At 37.2% G+C, this 11,350-nt stretch overlaps 1 pseudogene; it reads right to left on the bottom strand.

Annotated features, from left to right (window-relative positions):
• Window positions 1-3,501: 3,501 nt before the first annotated feature.
• On the bottom strand, window positions 3,502-4,044 carry LOC127682523 (60S ribosomal protein L17-like; annotated as a pseudogene).
• Between the last annotated feature and the right edge of the window lie 7,306 nt (window positions 4,045-11,350).

Here is an 11,350-nt window from a genome sequence, read left to right on the forward strand (position 1 = left end):
TGAGACAGTGGTAACTTCAGTGTATACTGAAGACAGACTACTTGGTTTGACACACAGTTCAGTTATTAAGAGTATATGATCTTGAAGTAGTATATGATCCTCATTCCTAATGTTTTTTCCATCTGTAACATTAGTATTATAATACCTAGCACTTGGAACTGTGGTAATGGACATAGCACCTGGCCTGTATTTTTCAAAAATAGTAGAGGCTATGCTGCCTTTGTGAAAAGGCTCTATATGATCAGTGGATCGGTGGAGCAGCTGGGACAGAAGTCTTCCCCCTGCCATTTACACCAGTGGGCCAGGCAACTCCACAGCTTTCTGTGTAAGGCCTGCCAGGAGAGAGTGATCTCCCAGCAGCACTTTCACTTCTGAGCACAGAGGTGAGATCTCCACCTTCTCTCTGGAGGGGAACAGTTATGAGTGCACAGGGCAGACAATCAGTGGAACAACTGAGACAGAAGTGTTCCCATTGCCAGACTGTGCACAGTCCCTGACAGAAGAGAGCTGGTCCCCCAAGAATATGGACACAGGCTTATAGGCCCACAAGAGGAACAAACTCCAGCCAGAGACAGCAAGACCAACTAGCACCAGAGATAACCATATGGCAAAAGGCAAACACAAGAACCCTACCAACTGAAACCAAGGCTACTTGCCAACATCAGAACCCAGTTCTCCCACCACAGCAAGTCCTGGATATCCAAACACACCCGAAAATCAAGAGTTGGATTTAAAATCCTATCTCATGATGCTGATAAAGGGCTTCAAGAAGGACTTAACTCCCTTAAAGAAATACAGGAGATCATGGGCCAACAGGCAGAAGCCCTTAAAGAGGAAATACAAAAATCCCTTAAAGAATTACAGGAAAACACAAACAACCAAGCGAAGGAACTGAACAAAACCATCCAGGATCTAAAAGTGGAAGTACAAACAATGAAGAAATCACAAAGGGAGACAACTCTGGAGATAGAAATCCTTGGAAAGAATTCAGGAGTCAGAGATGCAAGCATCAACAACAGAATACAAGAGATAGTAGAAAGATTCTCAGGTGCTGAAGATACCATAGAACATTGACTCAATAGTAAGAGAAAATGCAAAATGCAAAAAACGTGTAACCCAAAACATCCAGGAAATCCAGGACACAATGAGAAGACCAAACCTAAGGATTATAGGTATAGAAGAGAGCGAAGATTTCCAACTTAAAGGGCCAGTAAATATCTTCAACAAAATTATGGAAGAAAACTTCCCTAACCTAAATAAAGAGATGCCCATGAATATACAAGAAGCCTACAGAATTCCAAACAGACTGGACCAGAACAGAAAGTCCTCCTGTCACATAGTAATTAAAACACCAGATGCACTAAACAAAGAAAGAATATTAAAAGCAGTAAAGGAAAAGGGGCAAGTAACTTGTAAAGGCAGACCTATCAGAATTACACCAGACTTCTCACTAGAGATGATGAAAGCTAGAAGATCCTGGGCAGATATCATACAGACCCTAAGAGAACACAAATGCCAGACTAGACTATTATACCCAGCAAAACTCTCAATCACCATAGATGGAAAACCCAAGATATTCTATGATAAAACCAAACTTACGTAATATCTTTCTACAAATCCAGCCCTACAAAGGATAATAGATGGAAAACACCAACACAAAAAAGGAAACTACACCCTAAAAAACACAAGAAAGTAATCTCTTCCAACAAATCTAAAAGAAGATACCCACACAAACATAAAAATAATATTAAAAATAACAGGAAGCAGCAATCACTATTTCTTAATATCTCTTAACATCAATGGACTCAATTGCCCAACAAAAAGACATAGACTAACAGAAATAGTTTTTATGTAAATCTTCAATTTTTTCAGAAAATGTTTTTAATTCCTCTTTCAATTAATTTAGTAATGTTTTTTATATCTACCATTTTATCTGCATTATTTTTCATGATAATCTTCAATTTTAACATATTTTTCTATATATTTCTTCTATTTTATCAGAAATATTTTCCACGTAAATCTCTGATTCTTTCACAAAATGTTTTTAATTCCACCTTCAATTAATTTAGAAAGGTTTTTTATAGCTACCATTTTATCTGTATAATTGTCCATGAAATAGTCAATTTTTTAAAAATTTTATTGAATATAATCATTACATTTCAAACGGTAAAACCTTTCCTGGTTTCCCCCTCTCCCCGAAAACCCCCAACTCCTCCTCCCACCCCCTGCCTCCAAGTATATCCCCTCTACCAGATCCACTCTCCCTCCCTTCCCCCTCCCTGCTCCCTCCCCACTCCCTCCCCTCCCCTCCCCCTTCCCCCTCCAATTTCCCTTTGTTGGGGCATCTATTGAGCCTTTACCTGATCAAGGACCACTCCTCCCACTGATGCCTGACAAGGCATTTGTCATATTTTTGGTTGAAAACATATGTACCCCTTGTTTTATGGTTTAGTCCCTGGGAGTCCTGAGGTGTCCTGGTGGCCTACATCGTTGTTATTCCCATGGGGCTATAGACCACTTCTGCTCCTCCTAACCACCCTCCAACTTTTCCATTGGGGACCCCATGCCCAGACCAATGGTTGGCTGTTAGCATCTGCCTCTGTATGTGTAAGGCTCTGGCAGGGACCCTCTGGAGAAACCATGGAATGCTCCCTTTTGGTATGAACTTCTTGTCGTCCATAATAGAGTCAGGGGTTTGGCTACTATAGAATGAATCCCCAGGTTGGGCAGTCACTGGGTGGCCTTTACTTCAGTCTCTGCTCCACAATTTGTCACCTTTATTGCTCCTGTATTTTGTTCCTTTTCTCAGAGGAACCAAAGCACCCTCACTTCAGTCCTCCTTCTTGAGTTTCCTGTGGTCTGTGAATTGTAACTTATTTTGAGCTTTTGGGCTAACATCCACTTAGCAGTGAGTGCATATCAGGTGCATTCTTTTGTGATTGGGTTACCTCGCTCAAGATGATACTTTCTAGTTCTATCCATTTACCTACGAATTTCATGAATTCATTGTTTTTAATAGCTGAATAGTACTCCATTGTGTATATATAACACAGTTTCTGTATCCATTCCTCTGTTGAAGGACATTCCTCTGTATATGCCCAGGAGAGGTATAGCTGGGTCCTCAGGTAGTACTATGTCTAATTTTCTGAGGAATCACCAAACTGATTTCTAGAGTGTTTTTACCAGCTTGCAATCCCACCAACAATTGAGAAGTGTTCCTCTTTCCCCACATCCTCTCCAGCATCTTCTTTCCCCTGAGTTTTTCGTCTTAGTCATTCTGACCTGTGTGAGGTGGAATCTCAGTGTTGTTTTGATTTGCATTTCCCTGATAACTAAGGAAGCTGAACATTTCTTTAGGTGCTTTGTTGGGGCATCTATTGAGTCTTTACCTGATCAAGGACCACTCCTCCCACTGATGCCCAAAGTTTCCTCAGTTGAGAATTCCCTATTTAGCTCTATACCCCATTTTTTTTTTACTTTATCTGCATTTATTTTGTGCTTAATTTATTCCTGTGCCATGAGTTTTTGTTTCTTCAGTTTCTTCTGGGATATCTTTTTCTTCTGTGCAACCTCCTCTTCTGGTTTTGGAACGATCTGTTCCTTCTCAGTGAGGATCATCTCAATGTGGCAGGGGGAGCTCATGTATGGGTTAATCTGGCCATGAGCTCTGGTCTGTGCATCTTAGGTGCCTTGTTCACCTGAATGTGTTCAATGATTAGAGAATCTACATCTAAACCCTTAAATTCAGCATTACTCTCTGCATTTTTAAGCATGTGCAGCAAAAATTCAGCACTTTTTTTTGGCCACCATCCCTGTGTCCAGCCCCACTTTTTGGCCTGGACGCACGGACTGACTCCACTATTATACCACCGGAATGGCACACACTGTTTCTTTAAGGTGACATCCTTCAGGTACTTGGTGGCTTTGCGGATATGCATACCCTTGATGGCTTGGCAATTTCCCGAGTGTTCTTAAAGTGAACATTAAGGTTTGAATCTCTTGATTTGCATGATTTTGTGGGGTTCTCTCGGTCAAGAGAGTAGCGAACCACTTTGCTGAAGTTGTTTATCAGCTTTAGGAGTTCTCTGGTGGAAGTTTTGGGGTTGCTTAAGTATACAATCATATAATTTGCAAATAGTGATATTTTGACTTCTTCCTTTCCAATTTGTATACCTTTGACTTCCTTTTGTTGTCTGATTGCTCTGGCTAGGACTTCAAGTACTATATTGAATAGATAGGGAGAGAGTGGGCTGCCTTGTCTGGTCCCCGATTTTAGTGGGATTGCTTTAAGTTTCTCTCCGTTTAATTTGATGTGGGCTCTTGGTTTGCAGTATATTGCTTTCACTATGTTTAGGTATAGGCCTTGGATTTCCAATCTCTCCAAGACTTTTATCAGGAAGAGATGCTGCATTTTATCAAAAGCCTTTTTAACATCTAATGAAATGACCATATGGTTTTTTCATTGTGTTTGTTTATGTAGTGGATTACATTGATGGATTTTCATATATTGAACCATTCCTGCATTCCTGGGATGAAGCCTTCCTGATCATGGTGAATTATAGTTTTGATGCATTCTTGGATTCAGTTGGCCCTAATTTTGTTGAGTATTTTTGCATCAATGTTCATGAGGGAGATTGGTCTGAAGTTCTCCTTCCTTGTTTGGTCTCTATTTGGTTTAGGTATAAGCATTATTGTGGCTTCATTGAATGAGTTGGGTAGTAGTCCCCAAGTTTCTATTTCATAGAATAGTTTGAAGAGTATCAGTATTAGCTCTTCTTTGAAGATCTGATAGAATTCCCCACTAAACCCATCTGGTCCTGGGCTCTTTTTTGATGAGAGACTATTAAGTACTGCTTCTATTTCCTCAGGACTTATGGGACTATTAAGATAGTTTATCTGATCCTATTTTAACATTGGCACCTGGTATGTATCTAGAAAGTTGTACATTTTATCCAGATTTTCAAACTTTGTTGAGTACAAACTCTTGACTACTGAAAGGAGTCTCTTGTCTTCTATACTTGTGCAGTGGCATATAGGTCAGCATGTACACACACACACACACACACACACACACACACACACAGTAGTAAATAATTAATTAAAAATAAGTAGAAAACAGAAGAGACATGGCATTCCTATAACATGAATTCATTATGTCAGTGTTATTCACTATTTTATGGTAAAAAAATGTTTAAACACACACACACACACACACCTTTTGTCCTCCCTGTACATAAAAGCTCTGCTTTTGTGAAACAAGCTCTTATAATGCTCTTAAAACTTCCTAGGCCTCCTGGGGTACAAGGATATCGTTCCAGAGACTGAGGTGTTAAGTGACAGACTCTACTGGCCTCAGGTAGGTCTGGCTATCTGCCCATCCAGTGTAGTCAAGAAATACTTTCAAGATTTGCTAGATAATTGTCTTGCTTGAAATGGAATGTTCACTTCTAAAGGTCAGCCCTAGGTGTGAAGGATGTAGGAGTATTTGCACTATTTGCAGTTTTTGCAGAGGCCTAAAAGATCTCTCTCTCTCCCTTGCTTCCCCCCTCTTCCTCCCTTCTTCCTTTCCTCCCTCTGTCACTCCCTCTCTTCCTATCAACCCCTGTCTCTCTTTCTGTACCTATCTCTATCTTTGTTTCTTCTTTAAGAAGCAAAAATAAACACTTTAAATGTTTAAGTATTATTTACATATTATTAACTAGTACTTGTTGACATTAATGCTGTATTGGTACAGCCATGATCATCCCACTCCCAAAACTTGGATGAGGAACAATGTTACCATGTAACAGGTGATACATGGACAGGTGAAAGGCCTCCTCTCAATTACTTACTATTCAGAAAACATTTATAGAGTCCTTGTATGTTCTAGCCAGTCTGCTGGTACATTAGCATATAAATCCCATCATTACCAAGAAAAAACTCTGCAGCTAGAAATTAATATATACCATCTTTAAATGAGGATAATAGCATTTATAGGAAAACTAATTACTTTTAATAATGATAAGTGAGCCTTTAAAAGATCAGGGCTCAGCCGGGCGGTGGTGGCGCACGCCTGTAATCCCAGCACTCTGGGAGGCAGAGGCAGGCGGATCTCTGAGTTCGAGGCCAGCCTGGTCTACAGAGTAAGTTCCAGGACAGCCAGGGCTACACAGAGAAACCCTGTCTCGAAAAAAAACAAATCCAAAAAAAAAAAAAAAAAGATCAGGACTCACTTGTGACACACTACAGCTTCCAAGATGAGATATTCTCTATGCTTTATTTTGTTTAGTTTATTTTTTTATTTTCATTTTTTATTTTCTTTTGGTGGGGATATTGAAAACAAAGAGGCCAGATACAAAGGGAGCAGAGAGATGAATGGACTGGGGACTGGGGTGCATGATATGAAACTCATAATAAAAAATTTTTGCTGTTGCTGATGTTTTTGTTCTTTAAAGTGTATAGGGTTTCAGAAAATAATTCTAGAAGTGTGTGGGGGCAGCTTGGCATGCTAGAAGTTCTTTTATCTAAAGGATTATAAAGGTTTCTGAAGTATCTCTGATTACTCTTTATTAACTTCCAACCCACTGCTCCCTTTAATCGAGTTATGGAAATAAATCCCCTTCTCACAGCAAATCATAAAACTTTGAATTATTTTTTCCCAAAGTAAGCTATAAAACTCCAAAAGAGCTTTCTCTTTTCTCAGAGGTTCCTGTCCTGAACCAGGAATGAATGTTACACAGAGGCTAAAGAAGCATGTTTGTACATAGATCAGGTTGTATGTCTTCCTTCTGCCATCATGGCTAGATCTAGATTTCTATTCATGTTTCTTTATAGTTGTCTATTCTCCATCAAAACTAAGTATGAAAATAGACAGCTTCACCTGAATCCTTATTTCTGTTTTGTTTTTTATCTTTTGGGTCTCATGAAACCCAGGCTAGCCTTAAACTTGCTTCAAAGCTGAGAGAAGCCTTGAACTCCTGATTCCCCCTGTCTTTAAATCCCTAGTGTTGGAATTACAGACATGTCATTGTGCTATGTTCCTGAGTCTTTTTGAAGCCATCTGATCATGTTAAATACAATCAAATGATACTGTAATACTTTTTTCTCCGTTAACCTTTGTCTATAACATGTTGTTGGCCTTGACCCTTCAAATAAATGAGAAAGAAGGGACCAGTGAAGTTTGCTTGGGTGTGGAGTTGTCTTTCTGTCATCAAGTCAGGTTTCCTAGGACAATTTAATTTTGGTTTGACATTGTTCTGCTGCAAATAAGGAAGTTCAAAGCCAGGAATGGTGGCTCATACAGGTAGGTAATCCTAGTATTCAAAGATGTCTTGTATAGAGGATTGCTGGGATTATGAATTCAAGCCTTCATCTCAACAACAACAACCAAAAAAAATCAAAAAGAAAGATTGAGGTGGGAGACATATATTCTTCTCAATTGCCTATAATACAAAAGTATGCTGCAATGTAATATTCTAGATTCTAGAAAGAAATTTGTAAAAGCTTAACATTGAAATATTGCTTCTTCTTTTTAAATAGGCAAGCACAGACAAATCTTGAACTCACAAGCTCTGTGTAGCAGAGACTGAATCTATTAGTCCTCCTGCCACCATCTCCATAGTGCTAGGAATATAGACATGGACCACCATATCTAACATATTGCTTCTTCTCCTGACCACTACTACCACCTTGACTGTTCTTCCCTGAGCCTCAGATCTAAGTGAGCTTAGGTGATAATCAGTGTAAAAGTAGCAAACAATGATTGGAATATAACTTTTGTTTTAAAAATCTAAAGGTTTAATTATTTTCTAAGGCCATTAATATAGGATTAAGTATTAAATGTCCCTGACATTGCAAATATTCATGTACCTGCTTTACAGGCATGGGAAGTGTCTTTGTGTCTTCCTGAGAGCTTGACCTTAATGTCTCATTTCCTGATGAATGGCAGCATCATTTGAAATAAAAGTCTTATAGAATGAAACTATGGTCTATAATATGGATCACTTCATATGCATACAGGTGTTTAGATTTTTGAATACATCTCTGGAATTTCATAATAGCAAATGTGGCCTTGGCCTGAAAATTTTTAGTCTTCAAAGTGAAATAACATATTTTCTAAAAAGAAACAGGTTGAGATTTATGTCTTGGAAAATTAGGCCAGAAGCACATCAAAGGGGATCTCTGGAGTACAAGGCAGTAAAGAAGAGTTCTCTCTGGAACTATAAGAGGCTAGGATTTTGATATGTTTTACACCTGATATCCAGTGAGTCCTAAGGGTATGATAACAGTATATTTTACTTTTTCATTGTTCAGTATCTCAAATTAATTTGGAAAAAAGGTATAATTATTGCAATATGACATTCTTTTTAGATTTAGTAAACTGCAAACAACCTAGTATAGTATACATTTGAAAAATATTTTCTTCAAAAATAATTATGATAATTGATTGCATTTTCATGAATTATAAAAAGGCTTTTCACATATTTTTATTTAAAAAACATAACATCATTTAGTATATTCACTGATAACTTGAAAAATTTCACATATAGAGACATGGGCTGGGTCTTGAAAACATGTATTACATATATTTTAATACGTGACATAGAGTTGTAATTAAATCCTTTATTATAAAAGTGGAAAGTTATAATTTACAATAGAATGGAGTTCTAAAATTACATTTATTTATTTGCTGATTATGTGTGTGTGCATGTGTGTGTGTGTGTGTGTGTGCACTTGTGTGTACCTGAGCACACAGCGTGAACATGCCAGAGTCTGCTAGAAGACAACTTGAAGGAGCCGATTCTTTCCGATCATTTGAGATGCACGGTTCAAACTTGGGTTTGGCTACTTGTGCCTTTATCAGCAGAGCCATCTTATTAGCCTTGAAATCTTTTAAGTGAGATGAAAACACAAAGCAAAATTTAGAACCAGGTGTGGTGGCATATGCCTTTTTAGATTTAGGAAACTGCAAACAACCTGAAGGCAGAAGCAGGAGGAACTCTGTGATTTCAAAGTAGCCTGATGAGTTCCAAGACTGCCAGAACTACATAGAGAAACCCTGTGTCAAAACAACAAAGCAACACAAAACAAAAAACAAGAAGGAGGAGGGAGAAAGGAAGGAAGCAAGGAAGGAAAGAAAGAAGGAAGGAAAAGAAAGAAAACATAAAGTAGAATCTGCAACAGTGACTTTTTCTCTAGGTTATATTTGTGGTGATTTGAAGAAAATCTTGCTGGATGTACCTAATGGTGGCTCCTAGAAAAGTTACCTAAAACATTGCTCCTTCTTCTTATTTTTTTTCCAGATGCATGCCATAAATACTAGTTAGGTGGGTTGCCTGACCTCCTTCCCTTTTTCCAGGAGGCTGGATTCTGTCTGGCCTTACATTCAGGAGATAAAATGTCCTAGGACTGCCAGCCCTCTTGGCTAAGCTCTCCCAGTTTATTCCCTTAAAGCATATTCACTAATCTCCAGTCATACTTCTATGCAACTGTCCACAAAAAATAGTTTCCCTCTTCTTTGAGTTTCCATTGTTGAAATGCACAGCTCTCTTATTTGTTTTGCTACAAGGGCATCAGTTCATTTCCTACACAGACCCTTTCTAACAGCAGCCCAGGTAAAGCTTGACCTTTCCAATGTTACTCATACCAATGCAGGATGGCATCAAACTGTCTCTTGGGTTTATGCCTCTTAAATGCACACAAGAAACAAGATATCTTTAGATAACTTGGAGAGGAGGAATCCTTTTCTTGTAAATCCCTTGTTGTTATACATGAACATTACTTATTAGAAACAAAATGAAATAAACAATATAAAGGACTTTTTATTTTGGAATAGAGAACTAAAAAAAAAAAAAAAACCACACACCTTAATTTTCAAGCGTGTTATAAAGAATCACAGGATTGATTTGTCTGTTCAGACCACAGTGACTACTATTCGATGATGAAGGATTTCTAAGGAAGTAGCATTGTGAACAACATTGAATAGGATTGATTCAGTGAATAGAAACCAGGGCCCAAAGGAGGCATTTCCAGGAGAGAGGGAATGTGAGTGCAAAGGTCAGAGGTCAGCAAGAGAAATCTCTGAGAACTCAGTATGCCTATTTTCCTGTATAGTGGGTTTGCATAGAAGTAAGAGGAAAGACAGGAGGAATCTGAGAGCTTCTGTTTTTAATAGATAATATATTAAAAATTTTATGGTTGGAGATGGCATATTTCTTCTATACCTAACAAATGAGGGGAAAAATGTTTAGAAAATAAAAGTTCTTATTAGATTAGAAAACCTTGACAGCATTATATTAGTTTCAACACAATTATATGAGATTGTATTCTTTGACACTTTTGTTCTTTCATTTTTTTCATTAAGTAAAATCCTAGGGCTTAATATAATTTTTATTATTATCTTTTACATTATTATTATTTTTTGGTGGTACTGAGGATCCAACCTAAACTTCTTATGCTTTCAAGGTGCTATATTCCTAGCCCTACTATTGACTTTTAAATAGAGTAGGAACCAAAACATTTTAATTTATACTCTGTTAAGCAAGAAAAACCTCAATGTATCAAACAAACAAACAAAATAATAAAAATGTAAAAAACAAGAAGATAAAATGTTGAAACAGAAAATATGCTTAAATTTTCAAATTAGGATTTGGATGAGAATTATTTATATAAAGAGGTTTTTAATTTAGAGATTACAAATTTTAGCATTGCAGGAGTTTTTCACTCATTGTAAACTTTAACCATATTAATCTAGAATTTTGGGTGTATAAATGTTTTTCACTGGTTATTATTAGAAGATGAATTCTGGTTGTGTGTACAAGTATACATGCATATGTATGCATGTGTGTTATATATACAAAGATTTGAGAAGAATTGCAATGTAATTAAATTAAAATGAGAAACCTAAATTAGAATGAATGAAATTCTTGATAGGCGGTATCCATAGAAACTACTTAAAATAAAAAGAAATGTTAATTCTCTTTGTGAAATTGAGCTCTCAGAATCAAAATGAGCTTGGGACACTCAGTGTGGATAGAAATACTCTTGGGTTTATCTACATGAAACATGTTAATTTACAGTTATAATGTTGTGGTTGTGGTTTCAGCTGGTATTCACAACCAGTTTATGACTATATAGGCTTTAGCTGGTAAAATTGCCAAAATACATTGCTTAACTTGTTGACTTATTTAAATATGTGATTAAAAATCATAGCTGTGGTGCCTTATAGTTTTCATCAGTTTCTTGACAGCAAAAAGGATTAATTTTTAGGAGACAGGTCATTTGTAGATATAAAACAAAGCAATCTCTTAAAACCAATTTAATTTAAATTAATTTGAAAATAAAATAATTTCTAGTGCAATCTCTCAGTGAA

Source organism: Apodemus sylvaticus, chromosome 4 (assembly GCF_947179515.1).
Source record: "Apodemus sylvaticus chromosome 4, mApoSyl1.1, whole genome shotgun sequence".
NCBI classification, from domain to species: Eukaryota; Metazoa; Chordata; class Mammalia; order Rodentia; family Muridae; genus Apodemus; species Apodemus sylvaticus.